This window comes from Narcine bancroftii, chromosome 1 (genome assembly GCF_036971445.1).
Source record: "Narcine bancroftii isolate sNarBan1 chromosome 1, sNarBan1.hap1, whole genome shotgun sequence".
In the NCBI taxonomy this organism is placed as follows: domain Eukaryota; kingdom Metazoa; phylum Chordata; class Chondrichthyes; order Torpediniformes; family Narcinidae; genus Narcine; species Narcine bancroftii.
In genome coordinates this window covers 351,752,940-351,770,887 of record NC_091469.1, presented here as the reverse complement: position 1 = coordinate 351,770,887, position 17,948 = coordinate 351,752,940, and the positions used below count along the sequence as shown (strand labels likewise).

The 17,948-nt window shown below is 42.6% G+C and overlaps 1 long non-coding RNA gene across 2 annotated transcripts; it reads left to right on the top strand.

Moving 5' to 3' along the window:
* The first annotated feature begins 124 nt into the window (after window positions 1–124).
* Window positions 125–16,674, top strand: LOC138752554 (uncharacterized). Of its 2 annotated transcripts, none has more exons than XR_011350736.1 (6): window positions 125–204; window positions 2,675–2,754; window positions 3,851–3,944; window positions 4,912–5,025; window positions 15,855–15,968; window positions 16,563–16,674. It is a non-coding gene; the product is annotated as an uncharacterized lncRNA (long non-coding RNA). The 2 variants fall into 2 exon arrangements; XR_011350734.1 differs by having other exon boundaries at window positions 125–240.
* Window positions 16,675–17,948: the final 1,274 nt, after the last annotated feature.

Here is a 17,948-nt window from a genome sequence, read left to right as displayed (position 1 = left end):
TCCAATTAAACAGGGATTTTTCAACAGGAGGCTGAAGAGTCACCTGTTTTTAAAATCAATGACATCACAATAACTAAATTCCAACAATGTTGCCATATCAGTGTTCACTTGGTAGTATGGTTACCTCCAAGATATTTACAATTAATGACGTTGTTGTACACAATGATCCTGTAGAAGTGTTTTACCTGGAACTTCATGCCTCCAGTAAAACTATAGTTGATTTCATTTGACTAGAAATATGTGAGGCTGAAATATTTTTTGATTATTGTGCTTGACTAGAAGATTAATGCCATTTATAAACCTCTTGAGCTACCACAGCTTTGTAACATTTCATTTGACCCCATTTCCCTGGTTTATTGTTATTTGGAAGTTTATTAAAATTATTTTTAACTAGGAGAGTATCACATACTGATAAGTTGTTTACAGGCAAGGATGTGCAGGGTAGGTGGTGAACCTTCAATGGTGAAATTTTGAGAGTAGAGTTTTTATATTCTTGTCAGGATTAAAGGCAAGGTTAGCAGGCATAAGGTATCTTGGTTTTCAAGGGATATTGTGGATCTGGTTGAGAAGGTATATAATAGGTTTGGCAACATAGAGCAAATGAAATATTTGAGGAGTATAAAAATGCAAGAAAAACTCAAGGATGGGAGAAGTATGAGGGCTATGATTGGGTGCAGGTCAGTGGGACTAGGCAAAAAAAGCTTCAGACTAGAAAGGCTGAAGGGGTCTGTTTCTGTGCTGTAATGTTCCATGATTTATACCTCTTTCAGCCAAAAGCTTCAAGATTCCTTTATTGCCATGTAATAGTACACAACTTGAGATTGCAGTCTGCCTGCTGAAAGGCAGACAAGGAGTAACCATTAGAGACAAGAGAAAGAGATGCTAAAGAGAGTCACAGAATGGCTGTGATTCTCCTCCACTCCCACAGCCTCTGCAGAGGCACAGACTCCCGTTCAGTCCATCAGATAGGCTATTTGCTTGCTCTCAGCACCCTCTTGAATCCCGATTCTGATACCTGGTTCGAATATGAGCCAGAGTCCAGCAGCCCAAGCGGATCCCTGACTGTGAATTGCTGCAGCCTTTGTGGGTCCTTCAGCCGCTAATTTCCTCAATGGTCTGCCGTTGTGCTCACCGTCCTGTCGGGTCATCTCTTCTGCTTCTCCTCAATGGGTGGTGGGGAGTGGGGGGAGGGGTGTTCTCCCTGTTTCTAGAGCCCTGTGCCTGTCCGTTGTTTCTAGGAGTCTGCAAATCCTTGTGACTGCTGCTGAGCACAGGTGCCACCATCTTGGGCACTTACCTGTAGTTGCAAAATTTTATTTTAAACACACAGTCAGCTCCTTTAACAGGCTGCTTAATGGCTGTAAGCCTGTACAGAGCCTCTGGCTTTAAGACCGGGCAGTTGAACCCTTCAGACCTGCTCTCTTGGGTCTACACCAGCGACATCACTGCTGTTATAGCAGCTCCAGCAATGCCGCCATTTCCCTAAACAGAACAGGAAACATCTTCCAGCCACAGCTATCACGACAAATTATAGATTATATTACCTCAGTGGAAAAGACCTACGATGTTGCCAAGTAAAGCAGTAATCTGAAAAATGGAAAAGTTTCAGATACTCAATAAAATCAGTTAAAGAAAAGTACAATCTGAAAACAGATTAGCAGAAACATCAAACAGATAATGAGAGCTTCTATATATCTGTAAAATAATAATGTGACTAACAGGAGTCCTTCACAGACAGAAACATAAGTACATTGGTGCAGGAGTAGATCTACAGCTCTTCAAATTTGTCCCTAGGCTGACTTCAACTTCTGTGCCATTCTCCATGCCCTCTATTTCTTAATCTTTGTAGTATTTATCTATATCCACCTTAAATACTTGTAACCTTCCAGGTGAGAGAATTCGAGAGACCACAAACTGCGAGAAGAAATTTCTATGTACCCCAATTTTAAAGGACTGACTCCTTATATTGTTCAAGACTCCCCTATTAGTGAAAATATTCCAATATCAAGCCTGATCAGCCCCCTTATGACCTTATGTAATTTAATAAGGTCAACCCTCATTTCTCTAAGATCTGAGAAATATAGACTCAAACAATTGAGTGTGTCTTGGTAGGACAAACTTCTCAATGCAGGAAAACTGAAGAAAATGGATAAAGGAAATGGTGGAGAAGTTAAATATTTCTGTTGGTCATTAATGGTGGAAATTGCTGAAAGGCTCACAGAACAGGATGACAAGTCAAGAGTACACCATATTATTTTTTCTTCGCTTTATAGTTATATTCTGGTTATCCACATAGTTTGCATTTTTCTCCATAGACAAGGAGGCCATTTATCCCAGCTCTGAGAACATCCTGACTGGTCTCTTTCCACCAAATATTTCCAATTCTTTCTCACGTGCTCATCAGTATCCCCACCCCATCATTCTCGTATTAAGCTATATATTAAGCTACTACAAGGTAACATGATCATGTCTGGAGTTCTAACATTTAATACATTAATTGGATATCCTATTCATATGGTTGCATCTTATGTGTTCAGATAAATTATTGCCAGCTTATAAATGGCATAGTTGCACTGCATCACAGTGCCAGAGATTCAATCTTGTCCTTGGATGCTGTCAGTATGGAGTTCGTATGTTCTCCCAATCTCCCTGTAACCATGTTGGTTTCTTGCAGGTGCTCCAGTTTCCTCCTGAATCCCAAAGATATGTAGGTTGGTTGGTTAATAGCCATTGTAAACTACATCGAGTGTCTGGGTAAGTGGAAAAATCTGGGGGAATTGCTAAGAATATAGGGAGAATAAGCAAATAGGATTAATGCATTATTAATTTAGTAGGTACAGTATGGGCTTGGTGGACTGAACAATTGTATGTTTCCAAACCTGATAGATTAATGCCTCATGAGTTATTACAAGATTTCCAGGAAATTATAAATTTTATTGCATATCAGCTCAGTCTAATATCTGTCTTTTCCATTCAAAGCATAGCTCAACCAGGTGTCAATTAACTCAATTAATCAATGATTTTCTTCTGGATGGCCAAGACTATTTACTTTGTCAGCTGAATTTCTCTTTAAGATATAGGTCTTGCAATTAGAAATGTTATCCCAAGATTATCAGATTCAGCATTATTTCCTTGTATCCTGGCTGTAAGCTCAGATGGGGAAGAGGTACATTGAGATAGCGAGAGTGCAGAAGAGATACATAAGGATGTGGCATGAAATGGAGGGCTTGTGATAGGAGAGATTACATAGGCTGGTGTTCTCACTCAGGTGCAGAAGACTGAAGGGGGACCATATAGAAGTTTATAAAATTATGATGGGTATAGATAGGACAGTAAGTCTTTTGTCCAGGCAAGGGAAATTTTAAACTTAAAGGCACAAGTTTAAGGAGAAAGGGCAAAGATTTAAAAGGAATTGAGGTGCAGGTTTTTCACAGAAAGGGTGGTGGATATATGGAACCAGCTGGCTGTGGTGGTGATTGAAGCAGGTAACAATTCCAATAAGGTAAGTTCCTCTTCTTCCTCTAGTCATCGTAAATCATTTAGCTGAATGGCTGCAGGTCTGGACACCCGATGCCGGCACCCCGACCTCTTCGGGACGTCGATATTTGGGCTCCCCCACAGCCCATACTTTGTCCAGCAATTCTCGGACCCGGGATGCCCCAAGCAAGCCGGGCAAAGCTGTCGAATACGCAGAAGCATCCTCCGACATTACACTGTGCATCGCTGGGCCACCCAGCAAGGTCGTCGGTTCGTGGGTCCCCTTGTCGGCCGTGCTGCCCATGCACATAGCTTCACGTGAACGTGGGTTGGCAATGGCCGAACTAACCAAAGTATTGGCGCCATCTTGCAGAGGCAGGATCAGTGCCGAGGTTAAACTCGAATGGGCTGGAGTTCTCTGAAGCTTGGAGGCTCCCAATGACGAATCCATGGATTCAGCTATGCAGGTAGGCCTCAGTTGTTCCACACTTTTGTATGGTAATTTTTTCTGAGGTTGAGGTTTATATTTTTTCACATTAGTTGCCATAATAAATCACTGTTATTTAAACAACTGTAAATATTATTTTTAACCACTTTTATGCTTTTTAAAATCCAGGTATTTAGTAATCCAGCTGGGGAAAGGTGGAATACATGCCTTTCTTCTACCCCATCTTGCCATTCCCCCCATTTTATTTACTTCTTTAAACCTTCCTTTCAGTCATAACATTAAAACATTTTTGCTCCAGTTAAAGCTCACACAATGAAAGAATCAGAATTTATTGTCATGAATATGGAAGTTTGTCTTTTTGTGGCAGTATTACAATGCAAATATTGCTCTAAATTATATTTTAAAATAAATAAATAGTGCACAAAAATAGGAGGAAGTGAGGTCATGTCTGTGGTTCATTGTTAATCCAGAAATCTAATGGCACAGGGGATGAAGCTGTCCTTGTGTGGTTGTCTTCAGGTTCCTATACCTCCTTCCTTATAGAAGCAGAGTGAAGAGGGCATGACCTGATTGATGGGTGTCCTTGAGGATAGAGGCTGCATTCTTCAGACATAGCCTCTTATAAATGACCTGGATGGAGTGAAAGGTTCACGATGAATCACTCTGTAGCTTCCATTTAACTTGAGAGATTTAAGATTTGACCTATTTTACCCACTAATGGAAAAGTCAGAATAAATGCAGAACCTGGTAGTTCAGTATTTTCAACTTCTCCTGCCTACTATTGGACCATAGCTAATTTGGACCCAAACTTGATTTGACATCCTTTGTTCTGTTTCTCTTGTCCAATAAAATTCAACAATCTTAATCATGAACATTTCAATTGGACAACCAACATTTTGAGGAAATTAATTCCAAATTTACACTTCATGTTGTGTAATTTCACCCCTTTAAATACTTGATTTAATATTGTTTATGCTTCTTAATAGAATTTTCCAGGGTTGCACAGCAAGAACTACAAATGCCATCTGCATCTCAGAAACCTAAAAAAGTGACTCTCACAAATGTGCCTGTGGATGACATGAGCAATGATAAGTAATGAGGTAACCTACAAAAATATGCATTAATAAATATTGTATTGCTTCATTATCAATCAAATATTAAAGTCACTATGTTAATTAGAAGCTTTAATGCTGATACGTGCTACTCTGATTTTCCATGGATGAGTGAATAATTCCCCATTTCAATTCTTGCTGGTAAAAGATGTCAGTGATCAGTTAGAAGAAATGTCATCTGCAAAAATCCCTGGAGTGTAAACAAACAGGCAGAGTCCAGTCTGTTTTACATTTTCTTAAGATAAAGAATGCCAGAGCTGTCAATTAATGAGCCAGAGGAAGTGCTTGACAATAACAATTGTTTGCCTTGAAGATGTGAAGGTTATATTCACCCTGCAGTGTCCAATAAGGTGTTGTGATTAGTTATTGTAAATGGACTGTCATCTTATCATTATGAAGACGAATAACATTTGTTATTGGTTAATAATGATTGTGTTATTCAGTTAAACAAATACTTACAGCCACTCTTTGATTTTCAAAATGTTAATATTGTGAATCAACATCTTAGGTGCAAATTATAAGCACTTTCCCCAAACGTGGTGAATTGGCTGTGACTTGTGCATACTTTTCATGATCTGGTTATTCCTTGGTGCAATATGCTTTGAACAAACAAAATTAAGCATCTATCTCAAGGCAAACTGTTGTTTGATCATATGTTTCTTCATTAGAGTGAATTTTGGATGCAAGACTTCCTGGCTGGAGGGAATGAAGCTCTAAGTTACCTGTGTGGATGCATTTGGATTGGTTCCTAATTATTTGGAGCTTTGCCATTTTCAAACCTGTCCCAATCTCATGTCAACAGCAGATGGAGTGATTCCTGAATTACTTAATTTATGGAAACATTCTAAACCCTGTCCCAAAATTTAGAATAAGCTGTGCAAAGGGCTGAATCTATATTATGGCTCAAATTTAGAATGGGATTGTGTTTTTAATTAAAATGGTTTCCTCATCTGCAAGAATAATTTGTAGTTAGACAATGTTTTTAATTAAGTGAGTGTCTTGGACCATGTCAAAATACTGTTATCATGCATAATTTGATATCAAGAGACCAACACATATTATGGCATGAGAACAAAAGTTAAGTGAAAGAGATAAACTTTAAGAAATGTTTTAGGGTCTTAAAAATAAGGTTTTTTTCTTAACCATAAGATAATAGCTGTATGGATTATGTGAGTGTGATTTGGGGAGCAATGTACTGGATAGAAACATATGTATAGAAAAACTACAGCACAATACAATCCCTTCAGTCCACAAAGTTGTGCCAAATATGTCCCTACTTTAGAAATTATTAGGCTTCCCATAGCCCCTTTTCCTAAGCACCATCACCTATCCAAAAGTCTCTTAAAGGACCCTAACATATCTGCCTCCGAAACCATTGATGGCAGCCCATTCTAATTACTCACAACTCTGCATAAAAAATATTACCCCAGACATCTCCTCTGTACATACTCCCCAGCACCATAAACTTATGTTCTCTTGTGGCAACCATTTCAGCCCTGGGAAAAAAGCCTTTGACTATTCTCATGATCAATGCTTCTTATCATCTTAAATACCTCTATCAGATCACCTCTCATCTTCCAAGGAGAAAAGTCCGAGTTCACTCCACCCGTTTCATTCCACCAGGTAACATCCTTGTAAATCTCCTCTGCACCCTTTCCATGGCTTTCACATCCTTCCAGTAGTGAGGTGACCAGAACTAAGCAAGTGGGGTCTAACCAGGATGGGTTTGTTTATGGAGGTGGGAATGGGTTCCAGAATTGAGAGTATTAAGAATGAGGAGACAGCCAGAAGTGGCTTTAAACAGATAAAGGGATGGTGAAAAGTTCTGAACAGATGAGCCGAGACTTATGTGGAGAAATAATCTTCTCTTTTCCCCTCTAAGAAGAAACTGGGATAATTTATTAAGTTTGTATTGCTTCAGGTTTATTGTGTGCATACTATTTGCACATAGACATGTTAATTTGGACGATCTCAATGGATAATTCCTTGGTGAGGAGTAAGGGGCAGGTCTCTCCTTCTACCACCATAACATCCAGATGGATGCCCAAATGGACTTCTGTTGATCAACCTCCAAATGACCAGGCCACAGCATATCAGTTTTTAAATGTTGCTTCATTAATGAGCCTTATAAAATACACCACTTCTGCTTGCATTAACCTCCATGTGACAAATTTCTAGGGTCCTGTGATTTTAACTCTTTTACCTCTGCCTAAATATCAGTTAAAATATGGAAGCAAATGCCATTTGCAGCAATATTTTGCCATTTATGTAATTTATTCAAATGCCTCCCTAATCTTCCAGCACAGAAGCTTTATTGAAATTCTGAAGTCCTTTCCAAAACCACAGAAATACTCAACAGATTTGATGCCTCCTGTGGAAATATAAACAGAGTTCACATTTCAGGTCCAAGACCTTTCCTTTCTCCCTTTTACAGATTAACATAAAAGCTTAATGAGAGAAAGAAAGTTCAAAAGAAGATTACCATCAAAATGTCTTTTCATTCTTTGGTAATGGAAATTGTAACCAAGGACAGGACGGTGACAACGTTATTGGAATTTTCATGGAAGTCAGTAACTATGGAATGATTGACCTCATCCCAAAAGAAAAATACTCTGGACAAATAATAATGGTTTGGTGGCAGATATATTTGTTAAATGTAGTTGTTAGTGAGCTATTAAAGCCTGCTATCTCAAAGGACCAGACGTATTTCAGTTGGGGAAAGAAACCGAATGACCAAAGGTGGAATATTGCAATGCAAAAAGGACACAGAGTCAAAAGTAACAAATAAAGGACCAAAGGTTTTGTATTTAAATAGACACAGATAAGAAATAAAGTGGATAACTTTGTAGTACAGATACACATTGGCAGGTATGATATTGTGACCATCAAGGAGTTGCGGCTAAAGGACGGATGTCATTGGGAGCTCAATGTCCAAGGATACACAGTGTATCGAAAGGATAGGCAGGTAATCAGAGGAGGTGACATGGCTCTGTTGGTAACTCATTAGAAAGAGGTGACATAGGATCCCTTCTTAGGATCTCCTCGTGTCTGTGTGGATTTTCCCCAGGAGCTCTGGTTTCTTCCACCATTTGAATCATACTGCGGGAGTAGCTTAATTGAGGGTAAATTGGGTGGCAAGGATTCGTGGTCCGAAATGGCCTGTGACCGTGCTGAATGTCTACATTTAAAATCTTAAAAATGTAAAAGGATCAGAAGATATAGAATCATTGTGGAGAGGGCTAAGAAATGTTAAGGGTAAAAAGATTCTGTTGGCAGTTATATACAGAACTCCAATCAGTAGCCAGGATGTTGATAACAAATCACCACAGCAAATAGAAAAGTGATGGCTGTGTTGAAAAAGATAAAGGTGGATAAATCTCCGGGACCGGACAAAATATTCCCAAGGACACTCAGGGAGGCTTGTGGACAGATAGTGGGGCCATTAACAGAGATATTTAGGATGTCACTGGCCACGGGTGTAGTGCCAAAGGATTGGAGGGTGGCGCATGTGGTTCCTCTGTTTAAGAAAGGGTCCAAATGTAAACCTGGGAATTATAGGCTCGTGAGTCTGACGTCTGTGGTGGGTAAGTTGATGGAAAGTGTTCTGAGGGATGGTATTTACAAATATTTGGAGGTACAGGGTGTGATAGTACAGATCTATCACCAATGTATATAGTGTATATAGTTACAGTATCTAGACTGTGCTTACAGCGATTGGCTGAGACCTTAGCCACGCCTACTGTCTGGGCCTTAAAGGGTTGTGTCCCTAGCCAGGTCGGATCATTCTGGACTGGTCGGCCACCTGTGAAGAGCTCCTGTCTTTTGCTAATAAAAATCTTGGTTTGGATCAACAAGTCTTTGATTCTTTCGACGAGCTCTACAATTTTATTAGCAAAAGAAAAAAAATTTTTTTTTTTTTGAAAGGGATGGAGCATTTGACTCGGCCAGAAAAACTTGATATCGACCCACAGTCAGCTACAGCCTTCAAAGCCATTAAATTCTGGCTGCTGAACTTTGAAAACTTCCTGAGATTCATTCGGGTGGAGGAGGATAACCAGCGTCTAACAGCATTGCTGTCTATGGTGTCCTTGAGAATCTACGAGAACATCCAGGATGAGACCACTTACACCGCAGTCATAAAGATACTGAAAGAACTGTATGATCAACCGGTGAACAGAGTTCATGCCCGGCTCGTGCTTGCGTCGAGGAAGCAACAGCCCGGCGAGTACAGCAGGGCATATTTACAAGTATTAAAGGCTTTGGGCAAGGACTGTAACTGTGTTGACAAAACTGCTGCCGAGATCACTAGCGACCTCGTCCGGGATGCCTATGTGGCCGGGCTCCGATCGAATGAAATGAGGCTGCGCTTGCTCAAGCAAGGGGTAGAAAAACTAGAGGACGTGGCCCGGATTGCGATCACAAATGGAGGATGCAGCTTTAAAGTCCAACGAGTTCTCTAGGGACTGGACCCCTCGTTCTGATGTGAGTAGAGTGCCTTTCTACCCTACCAGCCCCCGAGATACTGACGGCCTGTCGGCTGCTGCTACACTGTCCCCTGAGAACCCAAAATGTTATTTCTGCGGGAGGGATAAGCACAGCAGGTCCCAGTGCCCAGCAAGAAAAGCCAGGTGCCAGAAGTGCCTTAAAAACGGCCAATTTGCTGCAGTCTGTAGGTCTAAAATGGCCACTGGCAAACACAGTGCCTCGTGTGAAGCCCAACCGCCACTATCCCATTCAAACTCTTCTTCCCCAGAGCTCTCGTCCAATGAGAGCGAGGGCTCCCCTGCACAGCAACGCCTGACGACACGGAGACGCCGAACCCGAAAGGGGCAGCCCACCCTCGCAACCATGGTGTTGGCCCGCCTCTCGCCCCTGTGAGGAACACTCGACCCAACCTCGGTCCCAACTGTGGCAACCACTGCTGCTGCCGCCGCCACAGCCACCCCCGGGGCCGAAGCTACTGCTGCTGCTGCCCGCTTCCCGTCTGCCACCGCCTACGCTGCCGCCGGTCCGGGCACCACGACTGACTGGGGACCCGCCGCGGCTAACCAGGGACTCACCCTAGCGTCCATCGCTGACGACCGCCGGGGCCCGACCACCACGACCGACTTCCTACCCACCACCAACCGCAAGCAACTACAAACCCCACTACTTACTTTCATCCGCTGACGCCGCCACAACAGCACTTCCGGGAGGTCCTCCAACCTGCTCCTCCAGCGCTGACTATGTCTATGACATCATCCCGTTGTGTGACGTCATCCCGTTGAGTGACGTCATCCCATTGCGTGACGTCATCACGCAGAACTCCCCTGTCAACTGGATCAGTGGTTGCGTCTATAACACTAAACCAGCAATGCTCTCATCCCCTCACTAAAGCTATGGAACTGATTAAAGTGCATGGACACTACACCAATTGCTTATTTGACTCTGGGTCAACTGACAGTTTTATCTGGCCAGATCTGGCCCTCCGTTGGGGACTTGACATTATCCCCACTGCCCAGAGGATCTCATTAGTGACGAGGTCGCACTCGACCGGGATAAAGGGGTATTGCATCGCTATGCTGGAAGTACAGGGCGTACAGTCACCCACTTCAAATTATTCGTCCTTCCCCAATTGTGTGCCCCAGTGTTGCTGGGATTAGACTTTCAGTGTCAGTTCCGAACGGTGTCCCTACACTTTGGGGGACCCCATCCCCCACTCTTGGTCTGCCATCGCCCCACACCCGAAGCACCTGAGCAACCCGCCCCCGTGCCATGGGGCTAATCCTGCGGCCTTTCTACACTCCGGATTGCCCTGCCAGCACTCTTCGCAAACCTCACCCCTGGCTGGAAGCCTGTGGCCACCAAAAGTCATCAATATAGTTACAAAAAGAGGCAATTCATTAGGAGTGAGGTGCATAGATTGCTGGATGAGGGCATTATCGAACCCAGTTCAAGTCCCTGGAGAGCCCAGGTGGTGGTTGTCAAGAACGGGGAAAAGCTACAGATGGTGTCGACTATAGCCAGATGATTAACCGCTTCACGCTTCTGGATGCGGACACCCTGCCATGCATCATGGATGTGGTGAATCAGATCGCCCAATACCGCATATTCTCCACCATTGACCTAATTTCGGCCTACCACCTGCTCCCGATCCACTGTGGAAGACATGAAGAGTGTGCCATATATCCAAGGGTATCAAGGAAGTGGAGTGAGTGCAGTTACTATTTCAAAGGAGGTGGTCAGAAAGATAAGGGTGGAAAAGTCTCCTGTACCTGATGGATTGCACCCTCGGGTTCTGAAAGAAGTAGTGGGAGAGATTGTCGAGGCATTGGTAACGATATTTCAGGAATCAATAAATTCTGGTATGATCCTGGAGGACTGTTGTGGTAAACCACTGTTGTGCCATGATTGGCTGCTGTCGGCTGGACACGCCGACAGATTGATCCTACCCATAGCCCCTTGCATGGTCCCCATTCTCTTTGCTTTGATCAATTGATGAGGTTGTAGGTAGCCTGATAGTTTGAAAAATATCAGATTATTAGTGGTACATCAATTTTATTAACTATTTTTTTTTTAAAAAGCATGGACCAGTGCCTGAAACCTGAGAAACTCCACAACAACCCCCAGTTGCTGGACTCCTTGAACATGTTTGAACTGTGACTACGTTGCTTTGAAAATTTCTTGGCGGCAACCGTGGATACCATCGCCATGGACCCTAACTGACTGGTACTACTCCTCTTGCATGTCGGGCCCCAAATGTTCCTGTTTATCAGCAACGCCAGCTCATACCAAGCAGCTATGGAGACCTTCAAGGCCCAGTTTCGCAGGAAGGTTAATGAAATCTACGCCAGGCATGTCCTGGCCACCAGAAAACAACGACCTGGTGAATCGAGTGCTGAGTACCTGCGGGCCTTCCAGATCTTGTGCAGGGCGTGTGACTGTAAGGCCGAGTCAGCCATCCAGAACTCAGATGATCTAATCAGAGATGCATATGTAGCCAGTATCCACTCCAGGTACATATGGTAATTGCTATTAGAACAAAAAGATCTCAATCTGGAAAGGGTGGTTGATTTTACAGAGACCCTGGAGGTGGCCCTCCAGAACTCAGATGATTACTCAGCCGTTTGGATGCCGTGGGTGCTGCTATCCTGGGATTGGGCATCATCCTGTCCTGTGAGTGACTGGCCTCCTATACCGTCCCACTACTCTAATGATCTGACCTCAGCCACCATTGTGCTACCAAGTGCTACCTCTGCAGGCAAGGTCAGTATCCGAGGAAATGCTGCCCTGCCAAGGATGCAGTATGCTCCAGGTGCTGGAAAAAAGGGAATTACATCAAAGTTTGCCAGTCCAAACTATCCATGCAGTTTAGTAGCAATGAGTGTAGAATCTGAACAACATAGTTGGCACCATCTTCCCTGCATTTCAGAGACACCATGTGCAAATCCTGTGGGTTGCTATTTTGATCTGCACGTCAAACACCATCTTCCCAGGCATACGATACTTTGAGGGGTCAAGGCCGGCCATCTTGTGGCTGAGGGGAGCCTTGTCAGGTGAAGGACCACCCATCAAACTTGGACAATGAATCCATACTGGCCTCCATCACTCTGAACTGAGGACCCCAGCACGTACTGAGGACCCCAGCATGTACTCGCCAGGTCCATGATTGACGTCCAGGTAAACGGGTGTGATATCAACTGTTTATTCGGTAGTGGGAATACAGACAGCTTTATCCACCCCATTATCATTAAACAACCCACCAAGCACAGGATATCACTCGCGTCAAAATCATACGTGGCAGACACCCTGGGGTCCTGCATAGTGACCCTCACTTCTGGAGGTGTAGTGTACAAATGCTTCAGACTGCTCTTTATGCCACAATTCTGTGCCCCCTTGGTACTGGGGCTGGATTTCCAGTGCCAACTTCAGAAAGTCACTCTGTGCTTCAATGGCCCACCCCCTCACCCTACTGCAATGAACAGATCACAGATGACCCCCTTCAAAGGTGACATGTGATGTCTCAACCCTCAAGGTCGACCCCCCCCCCCCCCCGCTGTTCGTCAACTTTACCCCTATTGCAATAGGAGAAAGGGCAGAAAAGTGGCACATGGAATGCAATGTTGGAAAATGTACTGTCATGCACTTTGACAGAAAAATTAAATGGGCAGACTATTTTTTAAATGGGGAGAAAATTGAAAATACCCAGATGCAAAAGGGACCTGAAAGTCCTTGTGCAGGAGAATTGGAAGATAAACTTGCATGTTGAGTCAATAAAGAAGACAAATGCAATGCTGGCATTCATTTCACGAGGAATAGAATATAAGAGCAGAGATGTGATGTTGAGCTTTCTAAGGGACTGGTGGGACTTGGAGTATTGTCAGAAGTTTGGCATCCTCATTTAAGAATGGATGTACTGACATTGGAGAGAGTTCAGAGGAGGTTCACAAGGATGATTCCAGGAATGAAAGGGTTATCAAAAGAAGAGCCCTGGCCTGTACTCATTGGAATTTAGGAGAATGGGGGAGTATCTCATTGAAACATTTCAAATGATGAGAGTAAATGATGAGAGTAAATGTAGAAAGGTTGTTTGCCATGGTGGGAGAGTCAAGAACAAGAGGATTGAAAGGCATTCACTTAGAGATGCAGAGGAATTTCTTCAGACAGATGGTGGTAAGCCTATGGAATTTGTTGCCTGAGGTTGCCAGATTAATGGGTGTTTAAGGCAGAGATTGATAGGTTTTTGATTAGCCAGGGTAGCCAAGGTTATGGGGGTGGGAGGGGGGGAGGGGGAAGGCCGGTCAGTAGGGCTGAGTGTTCATGTTCAAATGGGCTGAATAGCCTATTTCTACTCCTATGTCTTGTGGTCTTACAGAAAATGAATCATTATTTTTTTTCAATCAATCCCAACTTGGCACAGAATAGCAACATTTCATTCATTTAATTTTGTTAATTTTGGGTGACCCAGCAAAATCCACAGTGGAGGTTTCAAGTGATGATCTATTTGGTCCAGAAAAGACCAATTTTCATTGCTGCTTGTGTGGTTGTTATTTTGAAGAGTGAAGTTCAGTTGCTGGAGTGATGACAATTTATTGTGTATTTGAGCAAGGCAGGGAAGACTGTGAAGCCCTTGACATATTCCACCCCAGTGATACTGAAAGATAGCCCCGGTTCAAACTCATTTAATGGTGAGGTGAGCTGGAGCAGCCTAAGGATGTTATCCACCTCTCCTCAGACTGACTCCTCTGAGTTCTGTGCTCATCCAGTGCCAAATACCTCATCCACAAACACTAACACAGAGGTGAATGCTGCCATGTGTGTAGTATAGGGGTGCTCTAAAATGAAGCTACTTCCTGATATCTATGTTATCAATTATTGCTGCTTGTACAGTTACAAGAGATTCAGTCATTCTTGGCTGACCCTGAACTGGTATATGTAGGAGAAAGTGTGAACAGCAAGTGATTTGTTTACTACCCACCAGCTGCTCAACCTTTCATCAGACAGTTTAGATGCTGAAGGCTGGTGTCATAGAATCTGGTTGTCAACAAAACAAAAAACATTAGTTAAAGACTAATTATTATGAATATCAGATCAAGGAACATGAAATAACAGCAGGATTAGTCCATCAAATCCTTTGAGCCTGCTCCAGGGTTCATTGTGATCAGAGGTGGTCCTCTACCTCAGTGCCAGTTTTCAGTGCTATCCTGACTCTCCTAATGACCAGAAGTCTATCAATCTTTGTTTTGGACCAAGTCCCCATAGTCCTGTGAGGTAGAGAATTCCAAAGGTTCAACACAGTCTGAATGAAGAAATGTCTCCCCATCTTGGATTTAAAAGGCCTGTTTTGAGTCTCTGCACTAGGTCCCAGACTTCATAGTCAGGGTAAATATGTTCCATGCATCTAACCTGACAAGTCTGAGACTACTGTTGCAGAGCTTCTAGGTTTCGGCATACAATCTAAATGTCAGACCACATTGAATCAAGTTCAATCAGAAATTGGATGAGATGACTATTAATTGAACTTGCAGTGCATCACAACTTATTAATTTGCAAACCTGCATTAGGGTCATGCAATGACATGCAGCCAATTAGTAACATTGCAAACTCTTGCTTTGTATTTGCACATAATAGATGAACTGAAGCAGTCCACTTGGCTGACCTTAATGTCATCAACTTGTCAAACCTCCACATATTCTCTTCATCTGCACCTTAGTGTGGAACTGGGGGATGTAAGACACTTATATTGCTAGAAAGCATTTGATACAAAATGATAAGTCAAGGGTTATTTATAGGAAAATAAAAATTAATAGAATACAAGGTAAAGTATTAGTTGGTGATGGCCAATATCATGGAACAGAGAACAGGTATTTTAAAGGCATCAAAGACACTATTGTTAAATTTGTTGATGGCTGAAAGATAGATCAGAGAATAAGTTGTGAAAAGGACATCATTCAGGTGCCTTGCCATTCAGTGTGGCCGATCATGTCTCTCCATCCATTATGATCTCTGTCCCTCCGAATGGTAGATGTTGCCTCCTGCTTCTAACCATGATGTTAATCCATCATTTTCATTCTCTGTCTACCTCTGCATCTTTTTTCCTTCCAGCTTTCCAGTTATAACAAAATGTTCTAATGTATCTCTTCGCATGATGGTCCAAAGAATTTTGATTGTTGTTTTCTGATACTTTTAAGTAATGTATGTTTTATTATCGTTCTTTGTAGAACTTCTTCATTTGTTATCCTCTCCATATATGATACTCATAACATTCTTCTGAGAAACCACATCTCTGCTGCATTGATTATTTTTTCCATTGCATTGTGTTGGTTCATGGCTTGCAGCCACAAGAACAAGGACATACGGAAAGGATATAAGCAGAACATAAAGAGAAACAAAGTTTACAACCCTCATTCTCAGAGGATGGTGGGAGCAGAGTCTGAGTATTTTATGTCAAGGTAAATAGATTCTTCAATGAATAGATAGGAATTTGCAAATAAGATGAGTCTTATTTAATAGTGTTGCAGATTTGGGGGCTGAGTGGCCTTCTCCTGCTCTTTGTATGTATATTGTTTCCCTGATCCATACAAAAACAATGTAAGCCAGTATCTTGAAGTTATCATCCATCTGACATTACTGGCAAAAGCCACATTTATCACTCTTAGAACATTGCATATTCCTATTTAAAGATCAGAACAAAAATCACTAGGCATTCTGGGAAAAAATACTTGCCATTTGGAATCCATATTCAACCTTTAATTTTTCAGACACATCTTGTATCTTGTTCTTTTCTTCAATGCTTTAATTGCTTCTAGTCAAGTGAAACTCATGAAATAATTCATGTTAGTATGGCAGCATAGTGTTTCTGTGTTTGTTTTGCTGGACCATATTCTGATATGTTCAGATCTAACTATGGCAGTTGGGGAAATTGAAAGTCAGTTAACTAAATAAAATAAATCTGGAATAAAATGCATCAGTATTCAGATTTTAGATTTATTGTTGGAGTATATACATGACATCACATATTACCCTGAGATTCCTTTTTCCTGCAGACAAGGCAGAATTACCACTAATTGATAGTGCAAAAAAAACTGTTCACAGAGGAAATGTAAACAAATAAACAGCTGTTAACAGATAATGAAGGTAAACAAATTGACTGTGAAATACAGAGAAAACAAAGAAAATCAATAAATACACAAGTGAGAGTCCTTAAATGAGTCTCTGATTGATTTTGTGGCTGAGGATCTGCAGGTGGAGGGGTAGCAGCTGTTCCTGAACCTGGTGGTGAGAGTTTTATGACACCTATACCTTCTTTACTTATGGCAACAGAGTAAGGTAAAGGGTAAGGTAAAGGAGTAAGGTAAAGGAGTAAGGTAAAGGAGTAAGGTAAAGTAGTAAGGTAAAGGAGTAAGGTAAAGTAGTAAGGTAAAGGGTAAGGTAAAGGGTAAGGTAAAGGAGTAAGGTAAAGGGTAAGGTAAAGGAGTAAGGTAAAGTAGTAAGGTAAAGGAGTGGCACAGTGAAGGAGTCGGGTATTGTGGGGTATTGAGGCTTTGGTGAGCAGAGGCAAAGGTCGAGCTTGTCCGGATTAAGGAGGCGTGTATATTTGTCTCTATTTTCTTGTTTTTATTTTTTTCTCTATTTTTGAGGTGAGGGGTGAGAGGAAATGAGTGTGAGAGCAGTTTGCTGTTCTCAATGCCAGATGTGGGAGCCTTCCAAACATCCATGTCTGCACTAAGTGAGCTGAGCTGCAGCTTCTCAGAGACTGTGTTAGGGAACTGGAGCTGCAGCTCGATGATCTCGCTCTGGTCAGAGAGAGTGAGGAAGTCATAGACAGGAGTTACAGCCAAGTGGTCACACCAGGGTCATGGGAGGAGGATAAGTGGGTTATGGTTAGGAGAGGGAAATGGAAGAGTAAGGTACTAGAGAGGACCCCTGTGACTGTAACCCTCAAAAATAGGTACTCCTCCTTGAGTACTGTTGGGGGGGGGGAGGACAGACAAGCTGGAGAAGGCATCAGTGGCAGTACCCATGGCATGAGGTCGGCCTCTGTAGATTAGAAGGGTAGGGAAAGGAAGAGGAGGGCTGTAGTTATAGGGGATTCAATAATTAGAAGGACAGATAGGGGATTCTGTGGACATGCTAAGGAGAACCGGATGGTGGTTTACCTCCCTGGTGCCAAGGTCCGGGATGTAGCTTCCCATGTCCAAGACATCCAAAGGTGGGAGGGAAATGAACCAGAGGTTGTGGTACATGTTGGTACCAATGACATAGGGAGGAAGAATGTAGAGGTCCTAAAAAAAGAGTATAGGGAGTTGGGTAGGGAGCTAAAAAGAAGGACCACAAAGGGAGTAATCTCAGGATTACCTCCTGTGCCAAGTGACCGTGAGGGCAGGAATAGTATAAAGTGGAGGATGAATGTGTGGCTGAAGGGGTGGAGC